This window comes from Protopterus annectens, chromosome 1.part1 (assembly GCF_019279795.1).
Source record: "Protopterus annectens isolate FY-2018-M chromosome 1.part1, PAN1.0, whole genome shotgun sequence".
Lineage (NCBI taxonomy): Eukaryota > Metazoa > Chordata > Ceratodontiformes > Protopteridae > Protopterus > Protopterus annectens.
This window is the reverse complement of record NC_056726.1, coordinates 1,320,521,184-1,320,545,157: the sequence shown is the minus strand read 5'-3', so window position 1 is coordinate 1,320,545,157 and position 23,974 is coordinate 1,320,521,184. Positions and strand designations below refer to the sequence as shown.

At 40.7% G+C, this 23,974-nt stretch overlaps 1 long non-coding RNA gene across 2 annotated transcripts in view; it reads right to left on the bottom strand.

Annotated features, from left to right (window-relative positions):
- Window positions 1-23,974, bottom strand: part of LOC122810239 — a 531,132-nt gene that overhangs the window by 97,234 nt on the left and 409,924 nt on the right. For both annotated transcript variants that reach the window (XR_006366069.1, XR_006366070.1), the window contains one exon: window positions 18,350-18,575. This is a non-coding gene — a long non-coding RNA (uncharacterized LOC122810239). The remainder of the gene's footprint in view (window positions 1-18,349; window positions 18,576-23,974) is intronic.

Genomic DNA, 23,974 nt, shown 5'->3' with positions numbered 1-23,974 from the left:
TTATGTGCTATGATTTAACAATTCTTAGAACAATTCCTGAAAACCAACAACATCCCGCCCACTTCAGTACCAAAGATGTAAGACGTAGGTAAACTACCAGTGCATCACATATCTATAACAGTAATCATTTACCTACACTACCACAAAACTCAGTAATCCTTCTTGCTGATCTGAAAATAAATATTCAGGGGCTCAAAGGATGTGGGATGTATTGTTCAGAGGGAGGCTTCTTTTGATGTAGTGTTCTTCTAGGATTCTGTTGGGCAAAGAATAACCAAAATAATTAAAATGGGGAAAGCATCTGTAAAGGAAGATACTTAACAGTATTTTAATTGCTTTCCACGTGCTGCCAAATGCATCCTATTTTTTTTCTTAATGCAATCATTAGCAGTTCTTGTACAATATCAAATAATATCAAATAAATATAATCTGTATATATCTTCCCCCAGGAAATAACATCAGTACACTCGAGTATATCCTTAACTGGCTTTCTATTAATCTCCCACAAGAAGCCATAGTCCTAGAGGACTTTAATATCAATTGGAATTCCTTTAGTAGTACAAACCCCACCACCCATATTAACTTATATGGCTTCTCACAAACTATTAACTCCCCTACCAGAACTAATAGACTCAACAACAAAGAAAGTACCTTGGACTGGATACTTACTAATACTCCTCAACAAACCTATATAGCAGGAACCCTTACAGATGACCTAAGTGACCATTCACTAACTTATATTATTAAACATAAAACCAACCTAACTTTCCCTAACACTTTCAGAACGGTACGCTCAGAAAAGCAATTTAACCCAGAACTTTTGCAAACAGAACTTAAAAATGTAATTGGTCACCATTAAAATCTCTCCCTCTAAATGAAGCAGTAGAATACTTCAATTCCACATTCTTAACCATCCTGGACCACCACGCCCCGATATGCTCTATTAAAAATAAAGCTAAACCAGCCCCTTGGCTCTCTAATAATACTAGGCAAAAAATCCTTCTCAGAAACAAATCCTGGGCAAAATGGCGTACTACTAAGAATCCTACAGATCACTAAACCTTTAGGGAACATAGAAATAATACAAAAAAAGCCATCCTGCTAGACAAAAAGAACTTTTATCTCCAATTACAGCAAACCTCCCACAAAGAACCTCGAAAATTTTGGACTAGCATTAACAAACTTCTATACCCAAGCCAATCTATCACACCCAACCCACAAGGCTCAAACCCTGAGAGTCCCACACAAACAGCTAATGCCTTCAATTCATTCTTCACGGACACCATCCAAACTCTTGCTAGCCACCTATCTCCTGATACCTCAAATCTGCCTACTTCTACAAACCCACCCCCATCATTTAATTTACAACCAGTGTCTACTTCCTTTATTTGCTCCCTTCTCCAAAAATTAAAACCTACCACCCCTTCAGTTGACAAACTCCCAGCAGAATTCCTGCAAAAAGGAGCTAAAGCCATTGCCTATCCCATTTCCATTCTGATAAATAGAACCATAACTGAAGGAACTATCCCATCCATCTGGAAAATTTCTCATATCATCCCACTACATAAAGGGGGGAACTCCAATGACTTCTTTAACTTTTGTCCCATAGCTCTGCTATTCCCTCTTGCAAAAATGATGGAAAAGTGCATCCATAAGCAACTACTTAACCACCTTCTCCATAACAACCTACTTGCCAACTGTCAACATGGTTACAGACCTTTCCACAGTACCACCACTGCCCTGCTATCCTTCACAAACTGTATCAACAAAAACCGCAATAAAAATATTCTTTCCTCTGCAGTCTTCATTGACTTATCTAAAGCTTTTGACATGGTTAATCACCAACTCCTTCTACACATACTGAAATCTCTTTCACTCGATCCTCTATCTATGAATTGGTTCACATCTTACCTAGGCTGTACTCTGGCAAAATAAACTATCTAATCACCTTCCTATCTCCCTCGGGGTCCCACAGGCTCCATATTAGGCCCACTCCTATTTTCCATTTATATTAATGACCTGCAATCAGCTGTTCCACACACCACCTGTATTCAATATGCAGATGACTCTACTATAATCTGTTCAGCCATTTCTCAAACTGAACTTCAGTCTCTTACCCAAAAAGCTTTCAATACTGTAGAACAATGGTTCTCACACCACTGCCTCCTCCTAAACCCACAAAAAACTAAACTGTTACTCTTCACACCAACCTGAAAGTCCACCCCTTTACATTTCACTCTCACATCCAACAACAGTACTCTTATTTCTCCTGACCCAACCACTAAACTCTTAGGAATCACAATTGGCAACAACCTTAACTGTGATACTCACATAAACACCACAATAAAAATAGTTAACAAAAAACTAGGATCCCTTTACAGAACCAAACCCTTTCTTACACCAGTAGCTAGGACCGCTATAGCCAGAACCCACTTAATCTCCACTCTACTCTATGCGTCTCCTATATACACCAATCTCTCTAAAAACAACCTCAAAAAACTAGCAACGTCCTATAACAATATTGCTAGATTTGCTACAGGCTCTCCTTTCAGAACCCATCACTGTTTGAATCTAAAACAACTAGACTGGCTAGAATTTCTTAACCAGCTTTAATTTCACCAGCTTACAATAGCCCACAAGACCCTGTATCAACCCAGCAACACTCCAATACTCTCTAGCTTAGTTACACCTTATAATAATCTCAAGAATCTACGCTCCTCAAACAAACTGCTGATCAATACTACCAAATCCAACAACTTAGCAGGTGACTCCTTGTTCTCTAACTCTGTTGGAAAATTATAGAATAAACTTACCCTCTGAAATCTCATCTCAGACTTTTCTCTCACTTTTTACAAGGAATCTAAAAGTATTTCTCAGTAAACACTGGCTATGCTTCTGTACTAACCCTGACTAACTTTTTTCCTACTAATTTTCAACCTGCATCCTTTATAATCTTCCCTTTAAAGTTTCAATATACTATATTATTGCATATAAAATTTATGTATAAATGTATATTGTACCTTCTCACGTAATCACTATGAGTATTATAATTTGTACTTAAAAGAAAAAAGAAAAACAAAATTACACACTAATGTTTTTATGTAACAATTGCTGTTTTTATAACATCTGTCATAACTTCTATATTAATTTTGTATGTTTTTCTTGGAGCTTTTCTCCCCAGGCCTCTACTGAAAATGGACATGTATCTAGCTAGACTAGCCCAGTCAACAAATGTAAAATAAAATAAATAAAATAATGTGAGATAAAGGGCATAATTTTCTGGCGGCTTTAAATTGAAGGGAATTTCTGAAAAGTACAGACCAGTTTTGACGTAGGATTCTCTCATACATGTATAACTGTGACAACATTTCATTGTGAGTGAAGCTGATTGGTTAATCTCAGTTTGCAAGTGAAAGCTGAGATAACCAATCAGCACTGAGTCAGCACCAGGCCAGAATTGAAAGCAAAGCTGAAATCCTACAGCTCAAGACTTCATGAGAGTGAGGTGTGTATAAAAACACCATGCATTGCCAACACTCTCCACCATTTTATGCAAAGAAAGAATAATTGTCACTGTGGAAAACACAATACAAGGGAATTAATTATCTTTTAGGCGGGAACGGGAAGAACATTGTGTCTGTGTGTGCTGAGGCCTGTGTTGGTAATGGGGGAAGTCAAGTCTGTAGAAGAAGACTGACAGTATGGTAAGTACAGTGGATAAAGAGAAGAAGTAATTTGCATTACAGAAGGTGTAATAATCCAAGAAATAAAAATACACAATGCAGTCAGTGCAGTGCATGATGGTGATATACACTACGCATGCATAGTTGCTTCTTCTTCTTCCAGATATAGACATATAAAGTGAGCTATGTAGAGAGTTATGTAAATAACAATGACATATTGCACATAAATAATGATTTACCCATTTAGCAGGTTAGGCGAGGGTTTGTTCTTCAGCAGTTTGATAGCATGTGGGAAAAAGCTGTTATGGAATCTGAATGTCCTATATCTAATGCTACTGTAGCGCTCCCTTGTTGGCAGGAGTTTGAACAGTTTGAATTATATAGATTAGATGCATGAAATCAGTCATGCAGATAAACTGTATATAATTGCCGTCTGAATTAATAACAATGATTATTTGTGTAGCTCCCACTGTATTTAATGTAGAAGTAATAGACTGTAATTTTCCATTACACTACAAGGTGGCGCTCCTTTTCAGGAATATAAAAGACAGTTTTGAAAGTGAAAGAGGATTCTGGAACACTAGCTGGAGGAGGGAAGACTGAAACACATAGCTGAATGGAAAAAGGGCCTTGCAGCATGACTGGATTTTCTTTCTAGTGTTTTGGGACAGGGGAGTGAAGTAACAGATTGTGTCTGTCTCTTGCTGAAATCCTGGATATGGTATTTTGTGGAATAAGGAGAGAAGTCTGAAACCAGTCGTTCCACACCTGCCATGATTCAGCAAAAAAAGGAGTTCCCTTGGGCCTAGTACCGAGAGGCCATAGATGATTACCAGAGTTCTGGTAGGTGATTTTCTACTTTTCTCATCAGAGGAACCACGGCACCTGGTCACTAGGATATTCTCGATGGAGTGGTGAGAGGATCTGGCCATCATGTTATATTTTTATAAGATTGTGGTCCCTCCCCCCTTTAATGCTTTGTGGATTACAAAAAACTGGGATCCATATGAGCTCCAACTTGGGCCCCATCATGCCGGCAGCAAGACTGTAAGTAGTCACTGCCCAGTAAATAGGGTATAATAGAGTGTTTCATAGGTGGTCTGTTTAGAATTGATCAAGAGGGTAGAGGGTGTTAGTACTGCTAAATGACATTGCATTTTCTCATATTTGTATTGTTGCAGTATAAATCTTCATTGTTCAATGACATTGCATTTTGCTCGTGTTAGTACTGCTTCCCTCAAGAATTTTGCTACCCAATAACATTGCATTTTCTCATATCTGTATTGTTGTATTATAACTCTTCTATTGCTTAATGACATTGCATTTTTTTCCCGTGTTTGTATTGCTGCATTATAAAGCTTTGCTGCTCATTGATATTGCCTTCTTTGTGCATGTTTGAATGTCAAGACCTTTTTATCTGTTGAGTTCTGGGGAAGACGGTGAATGTATGTTTTCATTGCATGAATATCTCACCTTGCCTTATTGCTAACTGGTGCACTGTTGAAATAATTTGTTTATGGTTGTGCTATCGCATTTTTAAACTAGATGTGTCACCTAGAATAAAATCTGTCATTCTTTCCACCTTGGTGTGTTGGGCCTAATAGGGGTGTCACAAGAGTCAGGCAGGAAGGAACCCATATCTCTTCAGCTACACCAACAGGTGTACTACATTTGGGGGCTCGTCCAGGATTGCCTGTATTGCTTTGGACTCCACCCTATTCCCCTGTACTTGTGGAAAGCAAATCCAGAAGAAACATGTACCCAGAAGTAGCCGCTAAGTGGTGCAAACAGCATAATGCTTAGTCAGAGCATTGCTTAGTCTTGGTGTTGCCAGGGGTCACATGGACTGATATGCAAATACATCAAGTCACAGGATCCTTGCCAGTTGTGGGGCATGGATTTTTGTTGGACAGCACTGTGGACCCTACTGAGCAGAGCACATTGGCCTTATTAGAATGGAAAAGTCCTTTAGTGTATGAGCACATACCTTAGAGTATATAAATTTCAGGTGAGAGTGCAGTCCATGTGGCAATCCCTGAGAAGTGCACTATCTCAACAACAGAGAAAATACCTGTGGGAGCTATCCAAGTAGGTCAGAGTCTTACATCAGAAGCTGCAGCTTCACTGCCCAGAAATACTATAGGGCTTGAAGTTTTGAATGGTTTGGGAAGTACTGTAGAAAAATGCTTAAAGCCTACACAGCCATTCACTGGGTCTGGCTATCGCAAATTGCATTTCTTTTCTGGCAAACAACCCATACCTCAGGGAGAGGAAGATTTTGAATCCAGGATGGATCAGGCTTCACAAGCCCTAGAGGAGTGGGATATCCCAGAATCTCAGAAGAAGCAGTGGATAGCTGAAAATCTAAAGGGATTAGCTGCAGATACCATAAGCAACCTAAGGATGGGTAAGCAAGATTGCACAGCCAAGGACTATTTAGGAGTACTGCAGGATGGGTTTGGAAGGACCAAGAGGGCTGCTGATCTACTGTATCAGTTTGAACATACATACTAAGACATTGGTGAGAAGCTATCTGATTACATTAAGCGAGTAGATAAAATGCTCTACCAGATCATCCTAAAGAAGGGGGTGGATCCAAAAGTAGCTGACCAAGTACGGATCAGACAAATTTTACAGGGAGCTCAAGCTATGGACCCCATTGTGTGGAAAATGAGGATGAGAAATAGGGAAAAGGCTCTAACTTATTCTCAGTTGGTTAAAGAGGTGAGGGAAGAGGAAGCCCTGTTGGAAGTCAAATCTCAGAGTTCAACAACAACTGAAACAGTGAGTGAACACCAGCAGGAGCCTATAGCCATGCTCACTACTCAAACAGGAGTCATGGCCCAGACTGTACACAATGTAGAGGTGTCACAGTTGCAGATGCAGGTGTCTTCCCTGACCAATGTCATAGCTCAAGTCACCAAGACAGTTGCAGAATTGCAGAAAGCCGTGGTAACTTTAGCTGATGGGAGGAATACATCAGCTAGAACCTCCATAAAAGGACTCAGGGAAGAACCAAATCAGCCAATACTCAAAGCTCCTACTGGATTTTGTTTTCACTGTGGGGATGCAGGGCTTATAAAGCGACAGTGTCCATATTCAGAGAACTTGAAAAAAGTGAATGAACTATTATTGGCTAGTGCAATGCAGGGAAACTTCAAAGGGCCTCAGTGAAGGAGCCAGCTGAGTTCCCAGTTACAAAGAGCTCCATAAAAATCTAACATCAAAAGACAGCATCCTGAATCTCCTTTTCACACTAACCCTTGTAATAGGGGAGAGAATCTACCTACTATGCACACTTCTAGTTCATCTGAGGTGAACAACCAAATTGGAAAGCCATCTCAGCCAAAATCTCAGCATTTGAGACCGCAAAGCATTACTAAGTAAGAGTCTTATCCATTAAAATGGCGAGGTCAACCAGTAATACCTCAACCTCATGCTGACTGCAGTACAGCTGAACAACACCAGAGACAGAAACTACCCGATGGCCTACTGGGACCGTCCCCTGTCGTGTCAGTAAAAATAGAATTAGTGTATAGTAAAGCACTGTTAGATACTGGTGCACAAATCACCATTCTGTACACAGACTTCTACCAAAAATATTTAAAGCATTTGCCACGTGGGAAGTTAGAAGATTTGGAGATCTGGGGGCTAAGTGACACAAAGTTCCCTTATGATGGTTATGTCTCACTCAAGTTAGAATTTTCCACTTCAGCTGTCAGGTCAAAAGAAGTTTTTGAAACACTTGCTGTTGTGTGCCACAGGCTGAAAGGAAAGGATTCAGCATCTAATTTAGTGGGGAGAAATACTGATCTTGTCAGAAGAATGCTAATGCCTCAGTTGATCCAGGAACACCCAGCATTACATCCTCTCCTGAGACCAGCTTTTTGTGCCTTTCAAAGGGAGAAGGATAGTAAGAAAGATGAAATTGGTCATGTGGACCCTGTCTGGGAAAGAGCATATAATTCATCCTGGTTAGGTCACCTGCCTGAGAGCCAAAGTGAAGATGTGTGGACAAACAGTTTCCTCTCATCTCATGATGGAAATGGATCCAGAAAGTGACTTGCCACCAGGGCTGGAACTAGTCCCAGACGTTTGGCCTGCGGACAAGTTAAAGCATCCTTATGACACTTTGCCTCTGTGGTTGAAGAATAAAGGAAGTACTCCCTTTGTCCTGCATTCACAAGTGCATTTGGAAAATGTTTATGCTGCCACTCCCTTACCTGCTTCTGTGCTGACAAGAAATGAGAGCAGGGCCAACGAATTGAAGCTGGAAGATATTGATATAGGAGATAGTCTCTTATCCCTTGAGTGGCTAACCAGAGTTGAAGAGCTACTAATGAAAAAGAAAAATAGTTTTTCTACTAGTGAACTAGATGTGGGCTGTGAAAAAAGTGCAGAACACAGAATAAAAGTAAAAGAAAACCGGCCCTTCAGGGAACGTTCCAGAAGAGTAGCCCCAGGAGACCTGGAGGACTTAAGAAAACATTTGGAAGAACTAAAAGCTGCAGGGATAATTCGATAGTCAAGAAGTCCATATGCCTCTCCCATTGTCATTGTCAGGAAAAAGAATGAGTCAATGTGCATGTGTGTTGACTATCGTACTCTGAATCAGCGAACCATTCCAGACCAGTACACAACTCCCCGGATTGAAGATGCTCTAAATTGCCTGGTGGACAGTAAGTGGTTCAGTGTGCTAGACTTAAGGAGTGGATACTATCAAATCCTTATGCACCCAGAAGATAAAGAGAAGACTGCTTTCATCACCCCTTTGGGAATTTTTGAGTTTGATCGCTAACCTCACGGTTTATCAAATGCACCTGCAACTTTCCAGAGAATCATGGAAAGAACAGTTGGAGACATGCATCTCCTAGAAGTCTTAGTCTACTTGGAGAACATAATTGTCTTTGGAAGAACCCTAGAGGAGCACAAAAAAAGACTGATGAAGGTATTGGACAGGACTGAGAAGGAAGGCCTGAAGTTGTCGTTGGACAAATGCAAGTTCTTCCAACCTTCAGTGACCAATGTGGGACATGTAGTGTCTGCAAATGGAATATCCACAGATCCCAGCAAAGTTGAAGTGGTGACATCTTGGCCCCGACCCAAAACTATCACAGAGCTGCGATCTTTCCTGGGGTTCTGCAGTTACTATAGAAGGTTTGTGGAAGGATTTTCAAAGATAGCAAGACCCCTCAACCATTTGCTCTGAAATGATGAGAAAGCAGATGAAACAGATGAAGATATCCTTGTGAAAAAGCCTAAGGGATCAAGAGGTTCTAAAGAACTCATCAACAGTCATTGGGCTCCTGAGTGTGAAGAGTCATTTGAACAGCTTAAGTATTGCCTCACACATGCCCCTGTGCTGGCATATGCTGACTCAACAAAGCCATACACTTTACATGTGGATGCTAGCAGGGATGGCTTAGGAGGAGTCCTTTACCAGGAGTATGACAAGAAACTGAGACCTGTGGCTTTTATCAGTCAGAGTTTATCCCCCACAGAAACAAGCTACCCTGCACACAAGTTGGAATTCCTTGCCTTAAAGTGGGTGGTAGTGGACAAGCTGCATGACTGTCTCTATGGGGCTGAATTTGAAGTGCAGACTGACAACAATCATCTGACATACATCCAGACCACTGCAAAGCTAGATGCTACTGGCCACAGATGGGTGGCAGCTCTATGCAACTATAATTTCAGTTTGAAATCCCTCCCAGGACATGAAAATGGAGATGCTGATGGTCTGTCCAGAAGACCTCAGGGAGATTTACACCCCAACGATGAATGGGTGGAAATTCCAGCACCAGGGGTGAGAGCTATGTGTCAGATTGCAACCTGCTATCAACACACTGAATGTTGGGCCCAGAAGTTGGGTCTGTCTGCAGCAAGCATACCCCAAGCTTACTGTAATCTGGTCACTTTGCAGGCTTCATTGCTACCAGCTTTAAGAAACAGTGACCTCAGGAGAGATCAAAGTGAAGACCCTTTACGTCAGCTGGTGGTAGCTGCTTTAGAGAAGAAACAAGTTAATATACTTTGCACAGATATTCATCCTCTGGCAAGACTTTTGGCCAAAGAGTGGGACAGACTCCAGATACAGAATGGACTAGTGTATAGGAGATCTTCTAGTGCACTCGGCAGTGAAAAATGACAATTGTTGCTTCCTCAGAAGTATAGAGAATTAGTACTCGAGTCATTGCATGATAAACATGGTCATCTTGGTTATGACAGAACTATGGGTCTGGTACGAGACAGGTTCTACTGGCCATACATGAAGCAAGATGTTGAGGATTATTGTCGTACTTGTCTTCGTTGCATTCAGAGAAAGACTCTGCCTACCAGAGCTGCCTCATTGGGTCAAATGGAAAGTAGTAGACCCATGGAACTGGTCTGTATAGATTTTCTGTGCAATGAACCGGATGAAGGCGGGATCAGTAATGCGCTGGTGGTGAGAGACCACTATACCAGGTATGCTCAAGCATTTCCCACTCGCAATCAGAAAGCTATTACAGTGGCAAAACTACTAGTTGAGAAGTTCTTTGTACACTATGGCCTGCCAAAAAGGATATACTCTGATCAAGGACATGATTTTGAGAGCAAGCTTGGCCATGAGCTACTCAATCTGTTGGGAGTCCAAAAAAGCCTCACCACTCCTTATCATCCTCAAGGGGATATTCAGCCACAGCATTTCAACAGAACTTTACTAGACATGTTGGGGACACTATCTGCTGAGAAGAAGAGTCAATGGAGTGGACATGTAGCCACAGTGGTGCATGCTTACAACAGTACTAAAAATGATGATACAGGATTCTTGCCTTACTTCCTAATGTTTGGAAGAGAAGCTTATCTTCCTGTTGCTGTCACCTTTGGAGTTACCGCTGATGATACACCAGTGCGATCTCACAGCAGTTATGTGGAGAGACTCAAGAAGAACCTCAAACAGGCTTATGAGCTTGCCGAAAAGTCAACAGGACAAAGACATCAGCAAAACAAGGCTCACTATGACAAAAAAGTAAAGATGCATGACTTGCAGCCAGGGAACAGAGCTCTTTTGAGAAATTTGGGTCTACAAGGAAAGCATAAACTAACTGACCACTGAGGATCTGAGATTTACATAATTTGTTCTCAGCTACCTAATATCCCTGTCTACCAAGTTTGGCCTGGGGGGAAAGAAGGACCCATTAAAACCTGGCACCGAAACAACTTAATGCCTTTGGCAAAATCAGTGAGACTCATGAATCTGGAACCCAGAATGGCTCAATGGAAGCCTAACTCAAAGCGATCCAGAAGGCTAAGGCAGAGAGGAACTATACTCTCCAATATTCAAGAGCCTATACTTCCTCCTGCAGAAGGAGAGGAGGACAGTGATGATGACTGGGGTTTCAGCTGGCTTTTTTATGAGGATTTTCAAGATCCCATGGGCTGTAATCTCAATGTAAATGTACCGGAATTCATTCCTTGTCATTTTGAGCAGCCCAGAGCTAACAATAGACTAAGTAATGTTTCTGTGCCTCTTGCAGAACCTGATACTGATGGAGGCCCTGCTATGCAAACTTCACAAAATAGTGCTAAGGACAGTTATACCGTTATGAAAATGAAAGTGAAGTTATACAAGAGGAGATCTTAGAAGTAGATAATATGCCTACTGAAGAAGTAGACATTGAATGTGATGTGAGTGACAAACCTTCCGAGCAAAATTCCTTAGCTGTCTCTTCCGAACCAAAACTGCAGAGACTAATTCAGCCCACACAGAGACTTACCTATAACAGTTTGGGACATAGTAGACAGGAACCTTTGACCACAGCTCATCAGAGTGTCTGTGCTCATAATCCCTATGCCTCCTACACCAGTGGTGACACCACATCCCAAGTTAAGCATAAGGCTGATTACCCTTGGTGGAATGTACCTTTTGAATGCAAAAATATTGTTCAGTTGATGGTGCATAAGTGTTTGTAAATATTTTCTGCTGATCTACCTTTGACTTGCGGGGACCCAAGATTTTCAAGTGGGGGAGAGTGTAGCTCCCACTGTATTTCATGTAGAAGTAATAGACTGTAGTTTTCCATTTCACCACAAGGTGGAGCTCCTTTTCAGGAATATAAAAGACAATTTTGAAAGTGAAAGAGGATTCTGGAACACTAGCTGGAGAAGGGAAGACTGAAACACATAGCTGAAGGGAAAAAGGGCCTTGCATCATGACTGGATCTTCTTTCTAGTGTTTTGGGACAGGGAAGTGAATTAGCAGATTGTGTCTGTCTCTTGCTGAAATCCTGGATATGGTATTTTGTGAAATTAGGAGAGAAATCTGAAACCAGCAGTTCCATGCTTGCTATGATTCAGCAAGAAAAGGAGTTCCCTTGGGCTTAGTACTGAGAAGCCATAGACGATTACCAGAGTTCTGGTAGGTAATTTTCTACTTTTCTCATCAGAGGAACCATGGTGCCTGGTCACTAGGATATTTTCGACGGAGTGGTAAGGGGCTCTGGCCATCATGTTATATTTTTATAAGATTGTGGTCCCCCCTTTAATGCTTTGTGGATTACAAATAACTGGGATCCATATGAGCTCCAACTTGGGCCCCATCATGCCTGCAGCAAGACTGTAAGTAGTCACTGGCCAGTGAACAGGGTATAATAGAGTGTTTCCTAGGTGGTCTGTTTAGAATTGATCAAGGAGGTAGAGGGTGTTAGTACTGCTAAATGACGGGTCCCTATCAGAAGATCGAAACACAGTTTCCGCAAATACGAAATGATTGACACATATTGCGCGAACTATGTAAATGCTGAACATCCAAAACAGTGAAATCCAAAATGTCGAAGTGTTTTGGTTGGCCCATCTGCGGTATAGCCCCATAAGGTAAGTGTGCAATAGTTATGGACCTTAGGATAGGATGCAGGTTAAGGTAAGTGTATAGATAGGTAATGTATGTAAGATTTAGTGTAGTGTTAGAAGTAGGGTTTTGTTAAATTTATTTATGTGTATTTATTTTGTTTGGGTATATCTCCATAGGGGAAGTGTGCGGTAGCTATGGACATTAGGGTTAGGGAAGGGTTAAGGATAGTGCATAGATAGTTGTGTATGTGGGGTTTAGTGTAGGGTTAGAAGTTGGGTTTTGCTGCTTTACTTTAGGGTTAGGAGTAGGGTTTGGTTAGTGTATGTATGTGGTTTATTTATTTTGTTTGGGTAGGTAGTATGTAGTGGGTGGTGGGGTTGGCCGACTATGACCGTTCGATGTTTTAAATTTCATGGTTTAGTGCATTTAATCTATTTGTGGTTTGATTAATACATGTCGCTCTTTTGGTATTTGCTGAAATGGATTTTCGTGGAACTGATATAGACCCCTAAATGACATTGCATTTTCTCATATCTGTATTGTTTTATTATGACTCTTTTATTGCTTAATGACATATCATTTTTCCCGTGTTTGTATTGCTGCATTATAAAGCTTTACTGCTCAATGATATTGCCTTCTTTGTGCATGTTTGAATGTCAAGACCTTTTCTTCTGTTGAGTTCTGCGGAAGAGGGTGAATGTAAGTTTTCATTGCATGCATATTTCACCTTGCCTTATTGCTAATTGGTGCACTGTTGAAATAATTTGTTTATGGTTGTGCTACTACCTTTTTAAATGAGATGTGTCACCTAGAATAAAATCTGTCATTCTTGCCACCTTGGTGTGTTGGGCCTAATAGGGATGTCACCAGAGTCAGGCAGGAAGGAACCTATATCTCTTCAGCTACACCTGTGGGTTTGCTACATTTGAATTTTGAATAGCTGTCTAAAAGTTGGTAATGATATGGCAGCTTGCATCTCCTGTACTTATACTTTAAAGAAGCATTGTTTATTTACAAATGCAGGGATAACTAATAGGCAAAAAGCATATTTGTGTGTTTCAGAATGTGTCCCCAGTGGGAGATTTGGGAGGCAGTCCTGAAACATTCAGAATAACAGAATGGAATCAATGGCAGTTTTGTAAAGCCTCATTGTTACTTCCAATGCCTTCCCCGTAAGCGTATTAGCAAGATTATGATCTTCCATATATGTAGATTTTGAAGCAGAGTGTGTGCACATGCACAGTACACACACACACACACACACACACACACACACACACACACACACACACACACATACACACACATTATATATGTGTGTGTTTCAGAATCTAATGGAAAGAATAACAATATAATGATATGCAATGTTAGTAATTAGGTAGCATTTGTCACGTGCTAACAAACATATCACAGGAATGGTTACTGGCTTCACTGGATTCATGCTAGTGGTAGGAATGTTCACAAGCATACAAGACAACAATGTGGGTGATGTACAAATGAGCTAAAGTCTCTCAAGAAGTGTCCAGTTAGGGGGTACAAATGATTAAATGATATGAAATCTGGCCAGCACACAGGTGCAGAGACAATGTGTCACTCTGAAAATACTGATATCCTGAAGTCAAGAATGACAGCTGTCTTTTGTCTGCACTCAGTTTCATGATCCCATGTGTGCCTTCTATTTTGGATTTTAATTTCTGTATAATTAGCTGAAGTTCTTGTTCAGAGTCTGCTTGTAATGTCACATCATCTGCGTTACTGCATACAACAACTTGTTTGATCAGTCCCCTTCAACTTGTTTGCTAATTATGTAGTCCATCACCAGTATGAGCAGTAGTGGCTTCAAAACTACACCCTAATGCACATCCACACCCAGTGGGAATCCCTCTATGAGTCCACACACATTGTTTACACTTGTCATTCGACTCTTGTGTATAGCCTGTATAAATTCTACAGGAACTTTGAAACATCTGAGCACTACCCACACCAACTTTCTTGGAACCTTGTCATATGCTTTCTCCAAATCTAGAAATACCCATCTGGACTCTTTCCACATCTCTAGCCTTTTCTCCACTATTTGTCTCATTGCAACAGGTCCTCTCTCCCCCACCCTTACTTACTACTGTTCTACTTATTTGTTAACGGGGGGCAAATAGATAATAGACAAACAGGTTTTGCTGCATCACATCTTGAAATGGATAATGGATTTCCTGCACCTGTGAAGAAGATGACCTCGCTGCCTACATGTGCAACTAGTAAGGAAGACACTCTACCTAAGAAGAAATGACGAATTTGCATGTTTCGAGAGGAGTGGCTGAATGATTCAGAGTTCAAGCCGTGATTATACCAGGACGATAAAAACATCAACTTTGCCCGATGTAAAGTTTGCTGTTGTTCATTTTCTGTCATAACCAATGGACTTACAGCAGTAAGGAAATATGCAGCTGGTGGCAAGCACAAATGAAACTCTCAAAGCCAAAAAATGTCAAGTACAGTGAAACATTCCTTTCCCACTCCCAACCGGTTGGACCAAGAACAAGTTAGTGCTTCCGAATTAGCAGTGATGTTTCATGAAATACAACATCATCATAGCTACTCTTTGCAGGCTTGTGGTAATAAACTCTTTTACCAAATACTTTCTGATTCCAAATTGACCAAAAAAATTTCCTGTGGAAAAACCAAAGCAGAGTCATTCAATGAAAACATTTTATCACATCATTCCATGGAGCTGGCTTTAAGGGAACTGCAGCAGAATAAGCTATTCTCATTAGCAACTGATGCTTCAAACAAAGGCAATTTGAAAATGTATCCGGTGTCAGTCAGGTTCTTTCATCTACCAGAGGTGTTACTGATCATTTGATCGATTTTTGTGTGGACAGTGATGAAACAGCAGCTGGAGTAACAACCAAGATTTTAGAAGTGCTAGAAAGCAACAGTCTGTAAGTTGAAAACTTAAGTCAGTTACTGTGCTGATAATGCATCTGTCAACTATAGAAACCACCATTCCATTTTTACTAATTTAAAGACCAAACAGCCACGTCTTATCAAAGCAAACTGCAACTGCCATGTTCTGCACAACACTGCCAAACATGCATGCAAACAGTTGACTTATGATGTTGAGCAGTTAGTTGTCAAGGTGTACAACAAATTTTCATCGTCAGCTAAACGGTTGGATGAGCTCAGTTCTTGCCATGACTTTGCAGGGGAAGAATACATTGCTTTATTGCATCATATTCCTGTGCATTGGTTCATAGGCTCATAGGTTCATACTAGGCTATCTGCCCTAGGGCATTTATAAGCCTAGCCAGAGTGTGTTTGGCTTTCGCCACCCATTTTAAATTAATTTTGCTATGCCCTTTTTCGAGGTTAGTATACTGTGCCTCTGTCTAACAGTGACACAGAAGTGATATCCGGGATAAACCTACGATCTCCCATCCACTCATCAAGATTCCTCTTGAAGAGAGTCAATGAGGGACTCTGCCTAACCTGGACTGGGATTTTATTCCAGAGTGAAGGGAGCCTCTGGGTTATGAATCTGTCCCTCCAGCATGTCCTATTTATTTCAGTGCTGAGGTTCAAGTCTCTCGAGCGTGTAGCTCGATGGGATTTGGATTTTTTGAGGTGCAGCATGTCCCTTAATTCCGGGTTGGACATGGCCTTATACGTCAGGCACAGGTCACCTCTGAGCAGGCGGTATGCCACTGAGTAGAGCTGGAGTTTCTTTAACCGGCAGCATATGGCATCTGTTTGAGCCCTTTGATCCTCTTGGTGAGGTACTTTTGGGGTCTTTCCAGTTGCTGCAGGTGTTTGGTAAGGTACATCCCAAAGGGGCATTGTACTCGATTATGGGCCTGATGAGGGATGAGTAAAGAGGCACGATGACCTCCCTAATCTAGATGTGAATCCCTTCATGATTAGGTGGGCTATATAAAATGTTTTCTAACCACTTTGGCCACGTGGTTGTCAAATGAGAGATTGCTATCAACTTGGGTCCCCAGGTCCCTAATTACTTCTTCTGTACTTAATGGATTACCACCTATGTGGTAATTTGTGGGCACTGTTTTTGCCAAAGGGATGACTATACACTTTTGGCGTTTAGCTTGAGGCCATGGCTCTGGCACCAGTTGTCTGTTTCTATGAGGCCCTTTTGGAGGATGCTTGTGTCGGCTGGAGAGTCGATTATGGCCAGTTTGCAGTCATCTGTGAACTTGGTCAGCCACAGTCCTTCCGTGTTGGCCTGTACCTCCGAGAAATATATACCAAACAAGAGAGGTCCCAGGACTGAGCCTTGTGGGATGCCACTTGTAACTGGTTTGGAGTCTGACATGGCTCCAGCAATTCTAACCATATGGGTTCTGTCCTTGAGCCAGTTTGCAACCCATCTAGTGACATAGGGGTTTATATTTAAGCTGGTGAGCTTATCTATAATGCCCGAGTGGGGTATTGTATCAAAGGCTTTTGCGAGGTCCAGATAGGCTGTGTGGACCACCTTCTCTTCGTCAATGGCCTTGGTGACTGTTTCAAAGAAGTCAACCAGGTTTAAGAGGCAGGATCTGCCCTTAACAAAGCCAAACTGGGTAGGATCCAGTGTCTGTAGGTCCCCAATGTCTTTATTTATGAGGTCCATGATGATCCTTTCCATAGCTTTGCAGACCAAGCTAGTCAGGCTTATGGGGCGATAGTTTCCAGGGTCCGTTGAGGCACCACCTTTGTGGAGAGGGACCACTGTTGCTGCACGCCACTCTTTGGGTACATATCCTGTAGTAAGGCTGAGATTGAACAGTAGTTTTATGTTTGGGTTTAGCTCTTCTTGGAGTTCATGTAGGACGCAGCCTGGGACACCGTCTGGTCCCATTGATGCTGTGTTTTTTGCTTTGGAGAGGGCGGCTCCCACCTGAGCATCTGAGATGTCAGGGGGACAGCACTCTGCTGGGATAGATATTTGCCCTTTTGGTGGGGAGGGGGAGCAGTTTGTGCTGAACCTGTCAGCTAGGATGTTGGCAATGTCTGTGGGATCAGTGTATTTTTTGTCATTTTGGACTAATTCTGAGCATATCTGGGAATTCCCACCCAGGTTCCTAACATAACTAAAGAAAGCCTTGTGATTATCCTTAGTGTCCTGTGCAATTTTTCTCTCGAAGCTGGCCTTTGACGATTTTATGAGTGCCCTTAGTTTTTTGCTAATACTGATCAGAGATGCCTTCCCTTTTTGGGATTTTGCTCTATCATGTAGTAGCTTCCTCCTTCTATTGTATAGTTTGTTTATGGCTGGGGTCCACCAGACAGGTCGTCTGCCTTTGGAGGATTGGGTCTTGGTTTTATTTGGGATTGCATGATCCATGCATTCCTGAAGGTGTTCATAGAATGCATTTATAAAGGATTTTGCGGTCTGGGCCGTATTTTCCACAGGCCCGGGGGCTTTGAAGGATTCCACCTCAGAAGCTAGAAATTGAATTTCTGATAAAATGCTGGACAGCTGTAAAGATTTACTTCATCAGTGAAGGAAAACAGCAAACAAATAAATTGATTTGGAGTTTTCTTGCAGATCAGGAAGATGGGTTGTTGAAGAATGGCAAACTTTCTGTTCCAGAATGCTACATTCATTTTGTGTACAGCTTCATGAGAGTGTTCACACAGGCCATTAAGCAGCTGGAGTCAAACACAACTTATATCACATAGCTTTTTGCTGTGATGAAGAAAATAGACAATAAGTTGGTGGAGAGAAAAAACTAAGTTTTTTGGCTTTGCTGTTAACAGCAATTTCAGATTCATGACCAACAGCCAGGTGTCATCATTTAAAACAGAAGTACTGAACATGTACAATCAAACAATAGCTTACCTGGATAAGTGGTTTGACTTTGAAACAAGTCTGCTGAAGAAACTGCATGTTCTAAACCTTGATGAGCCTTGCTGTTTTTCTGACATTTTGGAGATAGTATCAGCCTGTAGTGTGACTGTTGATAGAGATGAACAGTATGCCGAGTATCTGTACTTGAAACAAGTCATCCCAAAGCTGAAGGCAAATCATGCTGGGTTGAATTCTTTAATGACTGTGATGCACCTAACTTGAAACAAATCATCAAATTTGTTTTTGCTATTCCTACTAGCAATGCCCATGTTGAACGTACATTTTTTCCAAAAAACATTTTTATTAAATGTTGTTAATAAACATGGATTTAAAGTATTAAAAATAAACAATATAAAACATAATAACTATTTACACTATATACAAACATCCACGATAAACATTTGTTTTATCCAAGAAAAGTAATCAATATTTATCTAACAATCTTGCCAATTTTTAGCAAGCTAGTCTTTTGTGTGTTACATTTGATGATCTCTGATTAATAGTTTGCATTTCTTTTTTACATACAGATTTTGCTATTGAAATAAACTCAGTAAACATAAGATCTTGCTTATTTTTCCAGTTCAATGTAATTATTTTTCAAGCAATAGCTAGAATTAACCAAAGAACGGGTAACTGATGTCTAGGAATTAACACTTGGGGTAGGGACATTGAATAATATCAAAGAGCTAGTAATTTGACAGTTTGGCCATAGGGCTTTGGCGAAATGTCCAAAACCACTCCAGTATTGTGTGAGAGTTCTACATTCGATGAACATGTGAACTCAGTTGGCTTCAAGAATATCACCACACCTCCAGCATTTGCTTTTATTACTCTTGGTTATAAGGTCAATTCTGTGTGGAGTGTAAAAGCTTCTATGAATAAATCTCCAGGTATATAGTCTCCAATATAAAGATAATGAAGTGTTTTTTATTGAATTTAATAACTGTTTCTTATTATCGTTAGATAAAGGTTCACCATTAATCTTTATAGAGTAATTCCAAAAAGCCTGGTCAAAAGTAATTATCTTTTCATAGGATTTTATATACAGGTGATATGCTTAATTTATGTTCAATGTTCATCGAACTACACCATATGAATAGTTGTATCAATTTTGGTATAATATCAGTTTCCAGATTTATTGACACTCTCACTTTATTTTCAACAAACTGTCTTAAAGATTGAATACAGAGCCAATTATCTTGACAGACATTATATCTGGCTAAGAGAAAGTTCATTGGTTGGATGTTCTTGTAGTCTATAAACTGGTGCCAAAACATTAGATTATTCTCTTTAAGATTCCACATCTTATTGATATTGAAGGTATCTAGGCAATCTGGTGTATAAGCTATGGGAAATGTAATGAAAAAGGTGTTCTTTAGACTATAATTTTTGTCGATTATATTTTTGAAAATATGAAATATTTGGTTTATACCATGTGAGAAGTGGCTACATTTCTTATTATTTAAGCAATATTCACAGAGTATCCAAAATATTTTGTTAATTCCAAAGGTTTACTTAAACTGGGTTTCTGAGTTCTCAGAGGAAGTTATATGTATTTCATGTAGTTGTTTCCAGAACGTATATTTTTAATGATCATGGATGCCAGAACTGTAGAGCCCCCACCCCCACTTTTTGCATATTTACTGATACTAGTGGATTGCAATGATAGAAGTTTGAGTTGTCTTTTATGATTGAAATTTTCTGAAAGGGGTAGTTTTGTCATTATTGGTTCATACATTTTGTTTCATTGCTTACTAGAAGATTGTTCCAAACTACAAATTTAAAACACATTCTAACATTCTAACAAGTGGTGCTGTATTATACAATTAATATAATTTAATACAATCAGGTTAATACAATCAGAAAGGTGAATCAAAGAATACATACATGTGTGCTTGCTCACAGGATGCAGGAGATCAAAATAGGGGAAGAGACCAGTCACCAATGGAGGCCTCCAGGGTTTGGTGATGATACTTTTTCTGTTTGGCACAAACATTCAGAAGTAGAAAGAAATACCAAAGCGCTTTGACCAACTAAGTTTGAGATGACTGCAAGCTAGGAGCAGTTATTGAATCCCCAAATGACTTAGCCATCATGCAGGAACGTTTGTCCCAAACAATAACTGGTGCCAGAATCATGCATTGAAACTAAACTCCAAGAAATACATTATTGTATCATTTGGGAAGTCATCTATAAAAATTTCTAGTCTCCCACCAGGACACAAGTGCTCTTCAGGAATTACATTCTGCTTGCTGAGCACACTCAAGCAAATCTGCAGTCTGTGGCTACCACTCCACCCATACAGTATAAGAAGGAATCAGTACTGCAAACTAAACAAGGATATACATTTTGAGCCTCAAGAGCAGGAGCACACTCAAGCAAATCTGCAGTCTGTGGCTACCACTCCACCCATACAGTATAAGAAGGAATCAGTACTGCAAACTAAACAAGGATATACATTTTGAGCCTCAAGAGCAGGGTCAGTCCACCCAGGCATTCTACTTGTATGTTTTATGAGAGTGAAGCTATTACATTAGCAGTATTTCTTAGTAGTTCTCAGCTTGCTAATAAAACTGACTGTTGAAGCCTTGTGTCCCCCCCCCCACTAGTACAGTAATCCTAACTGTCCAATAGACAGTATACATTTAATTCACACCCCTGTGACTAAATTAACCATCAAGCAGCCCTCTCAGTGCTTTCTGCCTTAGTTTGTATCACTTGGAGGCCCACCTGTTTATTTGCATCTCTATACATTCCCCTTCATTGCTAATGTATCTCCCTACTCTAATCTGTGCACAAACTGGTTACTAATCAGCAAGTCAATGTGAAGACACACTCCCAACCTTAATAAACTTTGCTGTCTCTTCTCTCCTTCACTTTGCAGGTAGTTTGAATTATTACTTATCCCCTCTGAGGCCTTCACTGATTTCCACTGATTTCCTCTCTGATTTCTTTGCATTCCACCTGGTTTACACACCTTGTGCTATCTCCCTCCCCCAATACAAAGTCTATATTAGAATCCTGCTGAGCATGGAGCCATCTTTAAATTTCTAGTCTCCCACCAGGACACAAGTGCTCTTCAGAAATTACATTCTGCTTGCGGTAAGCCATTAGACCTCAGCAATTTGTTTTAAAAGTGTTCAGATTTGTAAAGTAATACTTACTTTTTCTTTGGTCTTGGTTGGCTCTGCCCCGCTCCGTTCGCCCTCGCTAACGCTCGGGCTCTGTCCGCTCCCCTGCCCTGCCCCCTATTCCCTCCTGCCCCCACTACCTCTACATTTATAGTAATCACTGCCACACCCACAGCTCACCCTCACATCACCTCCACCAATCACAGCTCCTCAAGTCATATCACATTATACCACACCAACTTGCTCCACACAAAATACTCTCAATCACTCTCATTCCCACTAGGCATGTTTTACATCATCCACACTACTTTCCCATCCACATATAGTGCAACCCTATAATTCCTATTCAGACCCCCCCACCTAGAAACAACTTAAATCTTATAACCATGACTATCAAGCAACTAAGTCTAGTCTGTCTTCTCATAATTCTTTACAACACCACAAGTTATCACTCTAGCAATATCCCTAAACTTAGTAGCACAACACTGCATTATGCACTCTCGTATACAGACACCACACATTATAATAATATCTGCCCACAGTTATTCAAGAACTACATAACGGACCAATTCAGGACTAAACACATATGCTCTCATTCCTACTCCAAAAAAACACAATACTTTCTCACACTCCTCACCAAACTCCAACATCTGTATAACCATTTTAACTCCAGGCTCACCATAAGTGGGGATATCCACCCCAACCCAGGCCCAAATCCATCCTGTCCAACTCAAACTGCTCCAACACAAATGTCAGAACATAACATCCCCACTTTCTTCATCCCTGGGCAAATCAACAACAGCAGCAAAACCAACCATCTTTTAATGCTAAACATTAATATTAGAAGTATCAAAAATAAAATACCTGAACTCCATGCCACAATAGCACACTACTCCCCAGACATAGTTGCTTTAACAGAAACCTGGCTAAATAAAAACATAGCTAACTCAGAAGTTCTCCCTACCGGCTACAATATCATTAGACAAGACAGACCACTTCATAAAGGGGGTGGAACTGCCTTACTGTACAAGTCAAACTTAACTGTCAGTCAATTACCCCACCCCCAATAATTGGGACATACTTATCTCACAACTTCAACTTCACCCTAAAAACATCATCACCACAATTGTGATCTATATTCCACCTGGTAATACACCTGCTAGCCTTAAATACTTCTTATCCTGGTGTTCTTCCACATACTCACAAGAAACCCTTATTCTGGGGGACTTCAACCTAGATTGGTTCACCTGTATATCAGAACCACCAAGTAATCTAATAAATCTTCATGGCTACCAGCAGCTAGTCCAAATTCCAACTAGATGTTATAAAAATCTAAAAGGGAATCCATCCTTGACTGGGTCCTAACTAACAACCCCACATTGTACCCTCACACAGGCAGTCTCCCAGATACCTTAAGTGATCACAACATAATATACTTTATACATAGTAGAACAAGCATATGCAAAACCACTAACTATATATCCACTAGAAACACAAAAAAATTCTCTCCTGAGGTCCTCAACACTTTACTCTGTAACTGTGACTGGACCCCCCTAAAAACCCTCCTACTTGACCAAGCTGTAGCATATTTCAACAAAACATTTCTACAACACCTAGACACTGTCGCTCCATTGCGCAAAATCAAGGTTAGAACCTCTACAAACACCTGGCTCAGTAAAGAAACCAAACAAATCCTCAAGTCCAGAGACACTGCCTGGCTTTACTATCAAAAAAACAAAGAAACACAAAGCCTAACTAAGTACCAAGAACTGCGCAACCGTGCAAAAAAATGCATTAGGCTGGACAAAAAATCCTACTACACAACATTACAAACTAAATACCAACACAACCCGCAAAAATTTTGGAAAAATGTAAACCAGCTACTAAAATCCACCCAAAAAGCTACCCCCAAACCAACCACCCTTGACACTAAAGTTCCCATCGAAACACAATTCATCTCCCACTTTGTGAACTCAATTCTATCCTTAGTATCATAGGACAGTTCCTTCCTCACCATCCCCCCCAACACAAATAACACTAATACAAGCTTTACCCTCAAAACAGTTTCCACCACTTCAATCAAAAGCATGCTCTCCAAACTAAAAACCTCATCAGCAGCAGCTGACCGACTCCCCAGCTATTTCTTGAACTCACAGCAGATGCTATTGCTATCCCAGTCTCCACTCTCATAAACAGATCAATTGTTGAAAACTATGTGCCCAAACTCTGGAAAATATCCTAGGTTACACCCATACATAAAGGCGGGACCTCCACTGAAATTAATAACTACAGACCCATTGCTTTACTCTCCCCCCTGGCCAAAATCGTAGAAAAATGCATCCATACCCAGATGCTAAACTATCTCCTAGACAGCAACATCCTGTCACCTACTCAGCATGGTTTCAGACCTGCCCATAGTACCACTACAGCCCTCCTTTGCTTCACAGACACAGTAAACTGCCTCAAAAATGAAGGCCTACAAGTG